This window comes from Mastomys coucha, unplaced genomic scaffold (genome assembly GCF_008632895.1).
Source record: "Mastomys coucha isolate ucsf_1 unplaced genomic scaffold, UCSF_Mcou_1 pScaffold9, whole genome shotgun sequence".
NCBI lineage: Eukaryota > Metazoa > Chordata > Mammalia > Rodentia > Muridae > Mastomys > Mastomys coucha.
In genome coordinates this window covers 63,442,466-63,459,782 of record NW_022196915.1, presented here as the reverse complement: position 1 = coordinate 63,459,782, position 17,317 = coordinate 63,442,466, and the positions used below count along the sequence as shown (strand labels likewise).

Sequence of the window (17,317 nt, the reverse complement as noted above, 5' to 3'; positions counted from 1 at the left end):
CCTACTTGTGAAGTTACCTGAAAAGGGGGGGGGTGATCATGAGGTTCAGCAGCAAAATGCACACTTAACATGTCACCCTTCCCCTGGCAGAGGTTCCTGGGAGAACTAACTGATGTGGCAGCTCTTAAAACATAAAGCGAGTAGCCCAGCTCCTTACTCACACCACCACTGTCTATCTTGCTCCCATCCTCCTTTTCTCAAGAAGCCTGAGCATTTGCACATTATATCAGGATCTCTAAAATGGGCCTTTAGAGCATCACCACATGGGGTACTGATAACTTCTGAGTGACTCTAATGAGCCACGAGATTGAATACTCTGCAGAAACACACTGAGAAACAGCTAGTTTGTAGGGTGAGTTACTTATCCACTCGAGCCTATTCAGCAACTCGAGTTCAGCTTGGTTTCTTGGTTCTTAGCTCATCTTTCCATTCTTGTACCTTTTGTGAAAAATAAATCATGCTTTATGCAAAGCACTCCCTACTAAGCAAAGGAACACACAGGAAAATACTAAAATCAAGCTGCAAATAGCACTAATGTAGAAAGAAATACGTTTTAAAAAACCCAAGAAAATACATCTATTTAGAAAAGTACAGGTTTGGGATAAATTATGAAGGTGGAATGCCACATCAGCAGGGGCTTGGATCTATGGTACAAATGCATTTACCACATGCTCAATGAGGAAAGGCGATTCACAAACTGTTTCAATAAAAATTTCCAGACAGAATTTGTATTATTGGCTATATAAACGAATCTGTTGCTCTATTTATAGAATTATAAAGGTCTTTGGGGGTCAATTAAAGCTTTAGTAATACTTGACTGCATTTTATGGGAGAAATTCTGTGCTATAATGGTGTCTAGAATTTGGGGAATTTGCAAATGTGTTAGGACCCATCTCTTAAGAATTCCAAGCTCTGTTGTAACACCATGTAGTTCCTACAGAACACAAATTATAAAATATAGACTGTGAGACCATTGTACAAGTATTTCTGTAAGGAGGGGAAAATTGCTTCTTTAATTTTTTTGTTTTAAAATGAGATTATAGCAATTGTCAGAATGTCAGTGGCAATGGGACCTGGTTGAGGAGGCCTGTAGCAGCCTTTCTTTCATTTTGGGGATCTCTACTCAGGTGAAACCAGGGTTCCTGACTTTGCTGCAGAAAAGAATTTCAGGATGAGTTAGTATAGAGCAAGTTGAGGTTTATTAAGAAAACATTTTAATGTAGGTTTAAGCATAGGCATTAATAAAAAGAGGTGTGCTTAGGAATGGCAGGTTAAACCATGTGCAGTCATGGGTTATTAAGTTTGAGTTGCACTTAAATGTCTCATTAATAACCAGAGACATGTTTTTGATTATTGCTTCTGATGTTGCATTGTTCAAAGCTTTCTAGCTTTCAATCTGGGCCCTGCATAGATCTATCTGTCTGTCTATCTATTCATCTATCTATCTATCTATCTATCTATGTATTTTATTTGTGGGAATTGGTGGTATTTAAGGGTTGCTATAACTGTATTCATTGTCATACCAGAAAATGAGCTTTACAAAAAGACCACTGAGGGCAATGCCAGACTCCTTACAAAGTTTTCATTGACAGCAATGCCAGCCCAGCATCAAAGGTGGAAGAGTGGAAGCCATTGTTAAAGTCTCAGGAGATAACATGGTCCTCAGTATAGACCAGGATGCCTTTCAGTGGGCCCTCAGATGCCTTCATCATCACCTTCTTGATGTCATCATACTTGGCAGATTTCTCCAGGCAGCATGTCAGATCCATGACAGACACATTGGGGCTAGGAACACGGAAGGCCATGTCAGTAAGCTTCCCATTCAGCTCCAGGATGACCTTTCCCACAGCACTGGCAGCACCAGTGGATGCAGGAATGATGTTCTGGGCAGCCCCGTGGCCATCACATTGCAGCTTTCCAGAGGGAGCCATTCACAGTCTTCTGGGTGACATTAGTAGCATGGATTTTGGTCATGAGTCCTCCATGATGCCAAACTTGTCGTGGATGACCTTGGCCAAGGGGACTAAGTGGGTGCTGGAGCAGAAAACATTGCTGACAGTCTTGAGTGAGTTGTCATAATTCTTGTGGTTCACGCCCATCACAAACATGGGGCCATTGGCAAAAAAGGCAAGGATGATCGCCCTTTTGGCCCCACCCTTCAAGTGGGTCCCAAGTTTCTCCATGGTGGTGAAGAGACTCCACAACATACACAGCACCAGCATCACCCCATTTGATGCTAGTGGGATCTCACTCTTGGAATATGGTGATGGGCTTCCCATGGATGACAAGCTTCTCATTCTCAGCCTTGACTGTGCTATGGAACTTGTCATGGGTAGAGTCATACTGAAGCATGTAGACCATTTAGTTAAAGTCAATAAATGGGTCATTTGTTGCAAGATTTTCTCTGTCCAATTCCATTGGTGCAAAAGAGGTCTGTGATTGGATAGGGAAAAAGGAGGCAGAGCTAAGAGTGGCAGAGAGACAGACCGCATCTCAGAGAGGGAGAAAGAAGATGGCTGCGGACATAAACCTACATGGCGTTTCCCAGCCACAAATAGCTGTGGCATTGTAAGGTTAGATAATTGGGATAAAGCTTTTATCTTTATCAATTGGCTCTGAAATTATTGTATTGGCATCTTGCAAATTTTGATATTATTGATATATAAATCTGATTGGTTAATTAAGTTTTAAGCTTTTTAAAATTTAATTAGTTTAATTAATTGGTTAATAGAGCTTTTTAAATTTGATTTTACTGGGTTACTGGGTATTGTGATATGCAACCACGTGGTTGGCTGTTCCATTTACTTACTGGAATGTGGGATCACCAACAACATGGGTTTATGGCTGAGGAAGGACTAGCAGCACCAGGGACAAGTGCCTGATGTTGGGAGTGTGGTCCGGAGTGGCCGGAGAGTTGGCAGGTTCATTCATTAATATTTTCTGCAACAGTCATTGATGGCAACAATCTCCACTTTGCCAGATGAGCTGGGAGCCCTGGTAATCAGGCACCCAATAAAGCCAAATCTGTTCCCCATCGTGTCTAAGGGATGAGGCTGGCACTGTATGAGAAGATAACAGCTGTCTCTATAGCAGAGAGACCCTGCTTAGCTTTATTAACAAACACATTTTCTCTGTCTATTCTTTGTCCATGTTTGTTTATTCTTTTGGGCATGAGACAACAAACTCAGAAACCACTGGTTTGGAGTGGCTTTGGTAGGTTTTTATAGGGAATCCTAGCACCCTGATTTAAGTACCAAGAGCTGAGAAAGGGCCACTTCTCAGATAGATAGATAGATAGATAGATAGATAGATAGATAGATAGATAGATAGATAGATAGATAGATAGATAGACAGACAGACTTTCTTTGTTCTATTACTATAAAAACATCATGAAACTATTAGCATGCTAGGACTGAAATTTGGGATAACTTAAATATGTGTTCTCCAGGCCATGGTCACTCATATTTGGCTCCAAAAGAAACTGTCCCTTGATCCTTTTTGAGATAAGAGCATATGTGTCCCCTCATGGTGCCCATTAGAGTTGGAAAGGGAGTGTAATGTGATAACTATGTAGTTTTAATCATAGCTGGACCATCAACTCTGTCCCCCCTTTTCCCGTGTGCTAGGCTCTGACCAGCATCCTTTGTACATATCATCCCTCAAGTCTTTCCTTCAAAGCCTTCATCTGTCCCTGCTATCACTGACTTACCTGATGGGAAAATGAGGTGATGGGATATAAATTGCACCAAAGCAGTTGCAGAGAAGTCATGAAAGTAAAAGATGTCATGTCCAAATTTGGGGTGCTCAGTTCAAGACTCATTAACCCAAGAAGAAGAAGGGATCTCACATACAAGGCTCTGTGGAAGCATTGTGGTTCTGTTTTGCCCAGGTTTTCTTGACCCAGAATTTAAAAAGAATCCAGAGGGTTCTTCATGAGGGACGTGTAAAGATTAAAACCTTAGGGACTATGAGTCTTGCTAATGACTGAAAGCCAAGTAACAACAGAATAAAGGTCATTTCCAATATGTTCTTATCTTGAAGATGTGCCTTGCTCCTTTACTTCTGGCATTTGAAAAGATTATACTATGGCAAAGTTAAACACAGTCTTAACATATGATGGAAAAATTGTGCCCCCAGGTATTTAGTAAAATGAATTGAAAACATGGCCTTTTGAGAACTTTCACACAAAGGTCTAATGAATATGCCACCACCTCCCCCCCCTCCCCCGCCAAATGGGGTCTTGACATAGGGTTCCTCGCAGCTAAGGGTGAAGCAAGCAGGACCTGGACTGTGCTTTCTGTAGGTGAGCCTTCTCTACTCCACTTGTGCCAGGACAGGGAGAAAAACCCTTATCACAGGAGACGGCACCCAGACGAGTCTCCAGAAAGACTTTGCTAAAGTAATATTCACCTTCAATTATGCCTGCCACACATATTTACCTTTCCATAATTTACCACTCTTGAAGCCAGACTCCTTCTCTTGTTTTGTCACATTGCCACATGTTAAAAGGTATGTAAGCCTTGGTTTTAACTGTTTCTCTGGTTCTCTTATTTTTTTTTTCCTGTGAAGCCTTGTGTGCACGCAAAACACTACCCTTTGTTTATTTAACATGTTCTGACTTAGAATGTGATATGTGTTGTTAGAGATGGAAAAAGTAGGATGTTTTTAAGTTGGATGTTTTTCAGTGTTCTCTCTCGCTTTGGGTGGGTTTTAATTAAGGAGTTAAGAGTGCCAGACGCATGGTCACAGTGAAGTCAGTGGCCTCAAAAATTTAAAGGATGAAATCCATAGACAATGGGAGAATGGGCTTAAAAAGAAGCTTACTGCAGGTCTATAGGTAGGAGTTTGGGAGACAGAAAGCAGTGTACTATAGGATAGCATGAGAGGGTCCCCAAAATGGGTGCCATTGAGCTGTCAATCTGTGGACATTTTATAGGGTTTATGACAGAAACTAGCCATAAATTATAGGTTTATGACATGGGAAGGTTAACTGGTCAGTCCAGTAGACCCGATATCAAGTGACCAAATGCTTCTTGGAAGGGCTGCTCATGTAGTAGAAGAGAAAATTTTATAAAGACCTTCCTTTTGGCACCTTTACATAGCCTGGACCAAGGCAGAACCAAAGACATTTGGCACCTCTATATAGCCTAAGGCAGAAACCAAAGACATTTGGTTGAACATTACTGGCATCTCTCATCTTCAACAAGGACAGGTCCAAAGATTTTGTTTTAGCAAATAAAATTGTTTGCCTTCAGGGTTCTGTACCCCAATACTGCCAGTTTCTATCTCTTGGCATCAGTACTACACCAGAGATCTTACTTCTGGGGAAACTGATAGACCAGGCTGACTACCTACCATCTTGAGAGTCTAATCAGAGGGAGGAGGTGTGAAATGACGAAGGAATTTATTCAGTTTGGTTATAGTAGAGAGGAACTGGAGAAGAAAGATCCTTAGCCCTGGAAATATCCATGGGATTATAGAGGAGAAAGATAAAGTGGGAGTTAGTGCAAAGCATACAGAGTCGAACAGTCTAAGTCAACTGTAGTTGGTTAACTAGTCTCTCTGTAGTCTGGTTAACTAGTCTCTCTGGTTCTTCCAGGTTCAGCTGACACCAGGTGAGATGGTTTCCTGCAAGGCTCACTGCTTGTGAAACTTGAAGCTAGCTGAGAAGAACAGACTCAAGAACAGGGGCAGAGGACAGATGGAGTGGCTGCAGGCGGTTGAGACAGTGATGGCATCCTCCCCAGGCCTGAGAGAATTAATGGAGTCTTCTAAGTGCCGTTCCAGTGGTCAGAAATAATACATGATAAAAGCGGGTAGTTGGCAATCTGTTATTTAGTGTCTGTATAAATTATGAGACTCTTAGTTACTCTTATTTTAGTGTATTAAGTCTTGAAGGGGAAGATTATCTGTTTTAGATAACACTCCTCTGTGTGTGTGTGAGTGTGCACATGTTCATGTGTATAGACAAAGGTGCACATATGACTGAGCATATGTGGAAGTTAGAGTCTATCTCAGGGGCTCAATTCTTGCCTTTTCACACTGTATGAGAGACAGGGTATCTTTTCTCATTCATGAGACAGCTTGCTTGCTCTCTAGCTCCTCCTGTCTCCACCTCCCATAGGCTTGCTGGCACTACAGACACTTATGTTACTGAGTCTGGCTTTAATGTGGGTTCCGGAGATCCTAACTCAGCTCAGCAAGCCTGTGCAGCAAGCACTTTTACCTGCTGAGCCATCGTCCCAGCCCTGGGTGAACGCTGTTTAAGTGATTAGCACGTCTATGTGCAGAATTGGAAAGGAGTCGGACCCAAAGCTTAGAGGGAAAAAGGAGACAGCTCAAAACTGAAAGCAGAGATGCCAAGTTTGTACCTTGCTTTTAATTAAGCACTGGGCACCTGCAGGCCCAAGTGGTGAGTATAGTTACGTCCGAGTGCCTGTTACATTCAGTAGAATCATAGTTTGAGTTCTGATCTTTTCCCAGGTGAGGCACATGCAGTATGGCACTCTGCTGGTGCTGGGCCATAGCAGTGAGTTCCAGCTCTCAGTCAGAAATAGATGACCTGTTCCCCATGGCATTCCATTGTCCATGAAGTAAGTTGAACTCAAACATTTGAACTTTAAACATTCCGCATGTTCACAGTACTTTCAATGGTGCACATTAATGATGAAAAATCTTTATAGCTCTTCCATTTTCCCCTTTTATTACAGTATCCAGTAAGGTTGCACGAGAGATTCACGCCATCATCAAATAGACTCTTTGTCATCTGACACTGCCCCACTATTGGCTAATAAAAGTGATCTAAGCATATTTAAGATAGGCTGGACTTAGCTGTGATATTGATGTGAAATGCATTTCCAACTTATATTTCAACGCATAACGTATTTGGATATAATCTATCTTATGTTGAGGAGCAACTTTTTCTTTTATACTTCATCTTTTATTGTACTTTTCAGATAAGTCAAAGAACCTAAATGAGAGAGAACTTTTTTCTATCTACATAGTTTCATTCATGAGTGTTTAAGATACAAGCAATCCAGATGTTTTTCAATCGGCAAATATACACATAAGGTGTGGTATATCCAAACAATGAAATATTTATTGATAAAAGGAAATGATCTAGCAAGTCATAAAAAAGGTTTGGGGAAAACTTAGTTCATATTGAAAGTAAAAGTCAGTGTATAAGGATACATACAATGGGATAATTCTAACTGCATGACATTCTGAAAAGATTAGAATAGAACAATCTAAAGTTGCTAAGGCTTTGGTGTGGGCTGGAGAGGGAAAGAAAGCAGGCAAGTAGTGTATAGGGCATTTTTAGGGCAAGGAATACAATTCTATTTTTTTTTAAAGATTTATTTATTATTATATTTAAGTACACTGTAGCTGTCTTCAGATGCACCAGAAGAGGGCATCAGATCTCATTACGGATGGTTGTGAGCCACCATGTGGTTGCTGGGAATTGAACTCAGGACCTCTGGAAGAGCAATCAGTGCTCTTAGCCACTGAGCCATCTCTCCAGCCCTACAATTCTATTTTTACACAATCCTTGGATGGTGAACAAATGGTGTTACCTATATATCAGAGCCCACAGAACTGTATAGTACATAGAGTGATTCCTACTATCAACTCTGGACATTAATAATAACAATAATACATCAGTGTTAGCCTATCAATTGTGCCACACTACATGAGATGCTAACAACAAGGGAGACCATACACAGAAGAGAAAGGGGAAGAGAGAGAATATACATATGCACACTGTGTCCTTTCTGCTTGAGTTTTCTGTAAACCTAAAATTCCTCTAACAATTGTATTGAATAATCAGTTAAAGGGCAGGGAAGGTGACACAGTGGTTAAGATCATTGGCTGCTCTTATAGATGACCTGGGTCCAATGCCCAGAGTCCACATGGTAGCTCACAGCTAACTGTAGCTCTGGTTCTGGAGGGTCCCCTGACCTCTTTTGGATTCCACAGGTACTACACACATGTGGTGAGACATGCATACAGGCAAAATACCCATATGCATAAAATAAAAGTAAGCCTTTTTTTAAAAAAAATCACAGTTGACTCATTATTTGTCTTATTAAGTACAGCAGACATTGTTAGAGGGAAAAGGAAGAATAATAATAGTAAAAATAGCAAGGCAAAGGGAAGACCAGAAAAATATCTATTAAAAAAACCAGATGACCAGATAAAAATGAAAAGTTTGTAAATGTGTTCTCTCTTGGGGGACGAGGAGTTCTGTGAGAGCAGGCTATGGCACAGACTTCTACATACTTTCCCTGAAAGCATGCATTCTTCTGAGGCCCAGCGTGACTGCAGAGTATGTCTATCTGTCTGTCTGAGATGAACAAGAGGAAACAGGCTGAGTACAGTTCCTGGGGCTTAGAGGAGGAGGTTTCATGTGACATCAGAGGTCTGTCATGGCTGAACATGCTCCCGGCTTGAGTTCTAACATCAGAGGTCTGTCATGGCTGAACATGCTCCCGGCCTGAGTTCTAAAGAGCATACAGGCCATGCTAAGGTCTTAGAAGTCGGGAAGAATGTTCATGTTCTCAGAGGGAGACAGGAGAATACAAGGGGTAAGAGAGGATGCTCCCAAGCACACTTTCAGCTTCTGTGGAAGAAGTCAAAGTCTTTTGATTTGCAGATGATAGGATACATACATAGTGCTGCTAAAAATTCTACCAGGGACCTCCTGCCTCTGACTTTTATGACAGTACTGTAAAGATGATCAAACTACTTGTAAATCTTATGTAAATGAAAACACACATATACACAGAGGTGGGGGGGGTCTGTGAAGTTCGTCCACACTCTTTGGTATAATGGTGGCTCATTCACTTTTTAAATGGTACCTGGGTATCTTATTGCATGAAAAGACCATTGTTTGTTTCCACTTAATTGTTGGTATTTCCAATGTTTTGGCTTTAATTAATACATCTGCCACAAACATTCTGGCACACATCTTGGTTGACATTTATAACCATTTCTCTTTTGTATTTCCCAAAGAGTAGAAATGCTGTGTAATAGCACAAGCTAATCATTTTCCTTGAAGGGGTCACAAAGTTAAATTGCTACAAACAACACAAGAGAGTTACAGCAGCTCCAGGGAGTTAACTGCATATCTTCTATTGTAGTCATTCTCCTGGATGGAGATTGGTGTCCTGCTGTTAATGTTCATCTAATGAATAGTAAAATTGAGAAAATTTGTAAGATACTAAGTCAGTATGCTTGCAGGATACGCACACTGATGTCTATCCTTTCATAATATACAATCTAAATGCAAGACTGTTGTCAAATATTGTGACAAACTTTTTCACTGTCTATGTTTAACAATCCATCAATCCATCCATCCTTCCATCCATCCATCCATCCATCCATCTATCCATCCGTCCATTTGGGGCTACACAAACACCACAGTGTGAGTGTGGAGGTACAGGACAACTGTGTGAGTCAATTCTATCCTTCTGCCATGTGGGTTCTGGGGATTGAACTCAGGTTACTAAACTTGACAGCAAGCACCTTTATACACTAAGCCATCTTGTTGGCCCCTTTCACTTTCTTAATGGCATCCTTTGGTTGAGAGACATTCTGAATTTTGGAGAAATTTAATATGTCACTTTTCTTTTATAATTAATACCTTTGTTTTACATGTAAACCTTATAGTATACCAAACATATAAATATATTACTACTTTTCTAAGTTTTACATTTTACTTTTGAATTAATAATCTATGTTTAATTCATTTTGGTTTATAGTGTGAGGTAAGAGTCAAGGCTCTTTTTTCTCTCCAAATACACAGTGAATCAATCCAGAAACATTTATTGAAATTTCTAATATTTTCTCTCCAAAATAAAATTATGTAATTCAGATGAACATTCATGTATGGATCTTTTCTTCATCACCCTTTGCCTCAGCATTGATTCTCTATAATCCATGTCAGCACCATACTAAGCCACAATGCTTTATGAAATTACTTAAGTTAAATACTGATAATTCTAGATAGTTTGTGCTGTCATTCATTTTCAAAGCAGCACCAATTAAACTCTGTCTCACATTTTATATGGTTAAGAAATTGGTAGAGCATTAACTTTTAGATTTAATTTTACTTTATATTTAATGTTAGGTGTGATTTTATATGTTTGTGTGAGTGTATGCCAGTACCTTCAGAGGCCAGAGATGTCAGGTTCCTTAGACATGGAGTTATAGGTGCTGGCTAGCCACCTGAGGTAGATGCTGAAAATGGAATTTGGTCCTCTAGAGGAACAATATGTGCTCTTAACTGTTGTGTTATCTCTTCAGCCCTCTGTTCTACTTTCAATCAATGCTACATGTAAATATAGTTGTGAAAGCTACAAGAGAAAAATGGAAGTGACATATAAACGAAAATGTATTAGAATAACAGCCAATTTCTCAGTGGAAACTTTGAAAGCCAGAAGAGCCTGGAGCAATGCATTCTAAATCCTAAAAGGCTAGGGCAGTCAACAGAAAATAATATATCCAGAAAAATATCTGCCAGGATTGAAGAAGAGAGAAAAAAATTTCCACTAAATTAGCAGCCTGAAAAATTAAACCAGTAAACCAAGGCTAAAGGAAATAGAAGAAGCAATATTTGTAGCTAAAGAGAAGACAGAGCATAGTAGAAGAATGCAAGTAACTCATAAAGCAGTAGAATAACAGCTGACTTTGTGGAAGGAAATATGAAGCCATAATTATATTTTAAAATGGGCAAAATACCAGTGAGAACATAAACACCACCATCAAAATCAATAACACGATGACCACAACTAACACACATGTTTCAATAATAACTTTAAATACAAATGACCTCAACTCTCCAAGCAAAAGGTACAGATTGACTGCCTAGAGCAAGACACAAAATCCATCTGTCTACTGGCATTCAAGAAGTATGTCTCCTTTTTAAAGATAAGCACTGCCTTGGGGTAAAGGGTGAACAAAATACTCGAATCAAATGGGAGGGACCAGGAAGCAATCAGGCATTGCTACTCTAGAACCCAGGAAAGTAGACTTTAAACTAAAACTAATCAGAAGAGATAGAGAGAGACACTTCACTCTAACCAAGGGAACATTTAACAGTTAAACGATGCTACTATGCTAACATACATACATCAAACTCAGGGGTGCCCAATTCCATAGAACTCTACTACTGGAATTAAAGATTAACAACAATCCAGTCATAGGTGATTTCAATACCCCACTTTCTCCAATAGACAGACCATGTGGACAAAAATAAACTGAGAAAAATCAGAATTAGCTGACATCGTACATCAAATAGGTGTACATCTACAGAATGTTCCAGCCAAATGCCAAAGAATACATATTCTACATAGCAGCCATGGAAGCCTTTCCAAACTAACCATACCGTGGGACACAAAAGAAACCTTTATAAATCAAAAAAGATGAAAACCATACTGCGTATCCATCTGACCACAATGCAATAAAACTCAAGTAAGGAGGTGAGAAAAGTTCAAGTTTATTCATCTTAACACACTAAAGGACAAATCCACTTCAATTTTATATTAAGATATTTTTCTAAACCTAGTTCCATAAAGTCATACACGATAAAAACAAAGATTTCTAAAAAAAAAAAAAGCTCACATCTAAAAGAGAGTTCTTACAAGAAAAAGCCTCACTCTTGAGAAACCATGAAACAGACTATGACTGGGTATTAAATCAAAGTGGAGGAACAAACACACAGTAAACGCGTGCAGTGTGCCAGGCTTTGCCTGAAGACTCCTAAGAGAACAAAGATGTTCTTAAGATCTTGGAGATAAAATACCTTTAAGAACTGAATTTATGGAATTGGGCACCCCTGATTTGATGCATGTATGTGAGCATAGCAGCAGCATTTAACTGTTGACTGTTCCTGTGGTCAGAATTGTTGAGATAGTTCAGTAGATAAAGGTGCCTGTCCCCATGCATGTCTGATGATCTGGGTTCAATCCCTGGGTCCCTATACTGTGTAGGTGCGTGCACTTAAAAGTGTGTGTGTGTGTGTGTGTGTGTGTGTGTGTGTGTGTGTGTGTGTGTGTGTGTGCGCGCACGCGCACGCGCGCGCATATTCTAAGAACCCAGGCTAAGGAACAGGGCTTTGTAAAGAGAGAATGAGACCCGGAAAGATAAGCGGAGTTAAGACTGCTGGCTTTGAAACTCGGTGTTTAAGAAGAGTCTTAATTCTCATCTTCAGTGGAGAATTCACAGTGAGAGGAACATGCACATTGGCGAACCCCTTTAGTTGTGTGCAGACGGGGTAGATATATGCTGGCTTCAGCTGCCAGCAGAGGCTACTGCCAGTATGAACAAGTAATGCTTAAAAACAGTGCATATAACAAAACTTAAAAGGGGGATGCCTAGTCACTATCGCTTTTCAGAGATGGATTAATTACCACATAGAATCCAAAGGGGAGCCAGACTATTGTGGCAAAGTACACTATGGGGGCAGTACACTGGTGTGAGAGGGGAGCAGTAAGTCCTGCCTTAAGATCTGAAATACTCAGGTTAAAGGCCTGGGGGCGGAGGACCTTCAAAATGTCAAAGAACAGCTCTCCAGGGCTTTGAAATAAACATTCCGGCAACTCAGCCTTCGGTCTACTGCATTTCATTTCAAAAAGATTCTGATATGTCGGATACGTTTCAGTGAAAGCTCCCAGAGAAATGCAGAGTTAAGTGGGAAGCATCACATTTGGAAACAGAATTGTAGGTTTTTTTATATTTTTCTGTTCTCCCAGTCCATGTTTGGTTTTGAGAGGAAGTTCTGTGCTCTCAAAGTCTGTGAGTTAAGAATCCTCGAGGGAGACTGTTTTAAATGCCCATTCCTGTCCTCGGGCCCCAGATGTTCTGCTTGAGAAGACTTTGATGGAGCACAGGGACATGCGGCATGGCAGGGGCTCCTGATGAGCACTGTAGCAAGCTGCCTTCCTACAGCAAGCACAGCAGCAGGTGCCTCAAGGCTTCCTGCAAAGTCTAATACAATCACGGTCACCGGGCAGCGTGTGACCGACTCCTTCCTGCCTAATGGCTCTTTTAAATTCTGTACCCATGAAGGGTAAGGAAGCAAGACTAAAACGGAGAAGTTTGGGGGCTTCTAGTTATTCTGTGAATTTCTCAGCGCTTGCATGCTTGCTCCAAGAGGCTGCTTAGCAGGTTATCTTCTAACTGAAATGCCGGCATCGAAGCACATCTACACTATAGAGAATTGAGGTGCAGAAAGACTCAGTGAGTTGCCTAAGCAGCAAGCCAGGAAGCCAAAGCCAGGTTCTAAGCCCAGTGATATTTACCACAGACTTCTATGATTAACCATGACACTCTTTACTGCCAGGCGCCTGAAGTGTGCCTTGCAATCTCACTTGAGTGGTCAGGGCAGTCCCATTGGCACACACAGGACGGAGAAATTAGGTAGTTGCCTACCTCTTTTTCTCATATTTTGACAGTAGTGTAACATGCTGACCTGCTATCATTATGGCCCCTGTTTCCCACAATAAAGCTTCCATCATTGACAGACATGGCTGGGCTTCCCATAGGTTTCTGCAAGACCCTAGCTTTGGTAGGGCTCCACTGGACCCAAACATGGCTGATTTATACCTTCTCTTCCCTTCCCTTCCTTTCCCTCCCCTCCCCTCTCTTCTCTTCTCTCTTCTCTCCCTTCTATCTTCTCTTTTCTTTCTCACCTTTCCTTTTCTTTTCTTTTTCTTTCTTTTGTTTTGCAGCAGGTATTTTTTCTTTCTTTTTTATTGGATATTTTATGTATTTACATTTCAAATGTTATCCCCTTTCCTGGTTTTCCCTCCAGAACCCCCTGTCCCATCCCCCCCCCCTGCTTCTATGAGGGTGTTCCTCCAACCACCCACCCACTCCTACCTCCCTGCCCTGACATTCCTCTACACTGGCGCATTGAGCCTTCACAGGACCAAGGACAGTAAGTAGTAAGAATATCATCAACATTGGGAGCATTTTCTGATTTCATGTTTCCTTCTGATCCTTCTAAACTTTTAAGATACAACCCCTATATAACTTTAGCCACATTGACTTTGAAGTCTGTATGATTGACAGATGTTTAAGAGGATGATGATGATTGTGTACAAGATTTTATATATGTGTGTGTGTGTGTGTGTGTAGATATATGTGTGTGTATGCACACACACACACACACACACACACACACACACACACTGTATTTTTCTAGTCAAGTTGAAAGAATCCAACTCTTTCCTGGATTATGGATGTGAGCCTAGCTCTGTAGAGTCATATGCTACCACAAAAAGTACTGGGGGAGTGATTTCAGTCTGGTGTATCAAACTTTGTCAGAAGAGAAACCTAGTTGGGGTAGAATAGCTCTGACTTCCTTGAGACCAGAATGGAGTGCTAGGTCCCAGAGGTCATGAGTTTCCTTCTGTTATTTAGCATTCCTTTAACTACAACTGACAGAGTGTCACCTTGTATCACTATGCTAGAGTATCAGTAATGGGGATGAATGTGTGGTATGGAAACTAAGGTATTGAAAAAGACTATTCTGGGACAACTGGAATTAAGTTGCTGAAGGCTTCCCTTCCCATCCTACACTCAGTTTTTGAGCTTTACGTATCATTCTTTCAGCTTTATCTATACAAACAACTGCTGCTGCAATCTCTCAGAGTTCATGATGCTAGGAAATGTCATCATTCCATTTCCTCTGTTGCAAGTCCAAACTCCCAGGGAATGATGTTTTTGGTTGCTTCCATTAGGGTCTTACTTTAGGGAGCCATTTGGATAAAAGAAAGATAATACGGACCCACAAAGAGAACGTGCTGATGTTATCTGTGGCTAACACGCAGTGCCCACCAGTGAAAATGACTTGGACATAGGTTCAAACCAATAGAAAATCTTTAATAGTAGCAGGCCAGTGCCTACACTGGATATTCGGGGTCTGAGTGCAGTCCCGAGCCTTTCTCAGAGTGAGTTTTTAAATACCAAAAATATACCTTGGGTTGATACACCTCAGCTAGCAAGACCAGTTAACTAGAAGGAGAGGCCAAGAAAGCAAGGTTAGTACATTTAGGGACTCTGCCAGGCTTTGATGGCCTTTGTTTTAGCAGGTAGTACTGTCTACATGCTGAATTTTATGGTCTGAACAGTACTACCATCATGGGGTCAGTTGTATTAAGGTCTGGGTACCTGTTAAAATGTAAATCCTCACAGTTTACTGTTGAAAAATGTAAAGTTTCCAGGGTTCTCCAAAGAAATAAAACCAACAACAGAAAGGGGGAAGGACACAGAGAAACAGAGACAGGATGAGATATTGATTCTAATATTTATTCTAGAAGGGAAACCGGGGAAGGAATTGTCCTTAAATTTGAAAGCAATCTACTTAACAGAATGTTTGGAAAAGACCATCAGTCTTTGTTACATTAAGGTCTCTGGCTAGTGAGATGACCTCTTCCAGTACTATAAAGGATAAACTGCTTCACTAGGCATCTATCAACTTAAATGTTAACCTTAACCCCCACACCCAATACCAAAGAAGCATCTAGAACAAAGTTCAACCCAAAACTTAGGTTTCAAGACACATCTAAGTGGACATATAGATTAACTGTCACAAAGGCGACATAATAGATTGTGAGGCAAGGCAGAGAAGACACTTAGAATGCAGAAATCCACAAGGACAGTTTCAGGTGGCCTGAGAAACAGAGATATTTGCTGTTGTATTGGAAGAAGGAAAGTGTGGCAGGGAGACTGTTGGTGAGAGATGACCTTGCTAGCAGCCATAGTAGGGACATTTCCCATGAGTCATTGGGCATTGGAGGTTTGGGAGCAAAGTGACCATGGCATATATACTTGGAGAAACAGCAAAGATCTGAGTCACCTTCCTGCCTCCTGTGACAGAATATCACAGAGTTCTTACAGCACCTCCCAAGGATAGCCTATGTCTGCAAAAGCAGGTCACTGGAGCAGAAGTACTCAGGTATAGCATGACCGTCATAGGTCATGCAACCATCTACCAGGAGACTTTTCACAATGATTGTGACAGCGTAAGGATGGGATTAGATGGACACACACAGGCAGGGAACACTTGAGTGTGCTTTCAAGCCAATTCTTAAATGAATCTGGTGTCTAAACACTCTTGGTTTTTTGCTATTGGTTTGGGAAGAAAGTCTCTAATACAACGCACATCATTCTGTGCGCTTGTACCTTGTCCTCCCCCACTGAGAGGAGCTCTATTTGAAAAGGCCATTAAATGATGTGGTGCTCACTAAAGAGTTTTGATTAGAGATTCAAGGAAGCATAGATAAAAGTGCTTTCTGCACCTTTTTCTGCAGAAACAAGTCTTATGGAGCCAAGCTGGCCTCCAAATCACTAATTAATTAAAAGGACGACTACTTGTTCTCCTTGTGAGATTAGGTCATAGGTGTAAGCTACCACACTCAGTTTGTGTGATGCTGGGGACCAAACCCAGGGTGTACAGCACACTGGCAAACACTATCTACTAAGCTGTACCCCACCCCAATTTCTTAGTAAATATCACCATTATATATGTTTTTTTCTCTCAAGTCTGTGATCTTGATGACCTGGCTCTTTGTCCTCGGTGATTACCCTTTTGTCCCTTGCCTGACCCTCCCTGAATCTCCACCCCTCTCCCTGCCCATTGATTGATTACTCTTCTTTCTTACAAAGAACAGTTTCACGCCCTTCTAGCTCTGCTCAGAACTACACTCTATGCAGCTGTTCTGGAGAATGTGCTAGACCCTCAGGTATAATCCAAAACAATTTTTTTCTTCCTCTAATACCATCTGCAAATGCTGTGGTGCCACCCTTGTCTTTCCCTTTGGTGACAACCACAGATTAGTTACGAAGGAGTGAGAATGCTGGATTCCCGTAGCAATAGAACAGATAGATCTGGAAACATCACAACGTGTGCAGAGACGCTTCGAGTTGAAGGCTATTGGAAGTCACACAGGAATAAGCCGCAAGTGGGAGCTGCGACAGACATCACTCCTGCACACTGTACTGACTCGTGACTCAGCCGAGACGTCTGGGAAACCGGGCACCAGCTGCGCAGCTCTTGAGTTTCCACACTTGTGATTCAAGAACACATGCTTCCTTTTTGAGTTTCGCTGGTACTCAACCCAGGAGGGCATTAATGTGCTCATGAGTTTAGGGGAAAATTCATTTAGTTGCTTACTTTGTGTGTTGGCCAGTCTTTGTTCCCGGCGACAAAAGATGCAAACAGAACAACCTAAGAGAGGGAAGATTTATCTGGACTCATAGTGTCAGTCCATCACATCAGGGAGTCTGGCAGAGCGTGCCTAGAAGCCAGAAG

The 17,317-nt window shown here is 41.2% G+C and overlaps 1 pseudogene; it reads right to left on the bottom strand.

Moving 5' to 3' along the window:
• Nucleotides 1–291: 291 nt before the first annotated feature.
• Nucleotides 292–6,238, bottom strand: LOC116084181 (annotated as a pseudogene).
• Nucleotides 6,239–17,317: the final 11,079 nt, after the last annotated feature.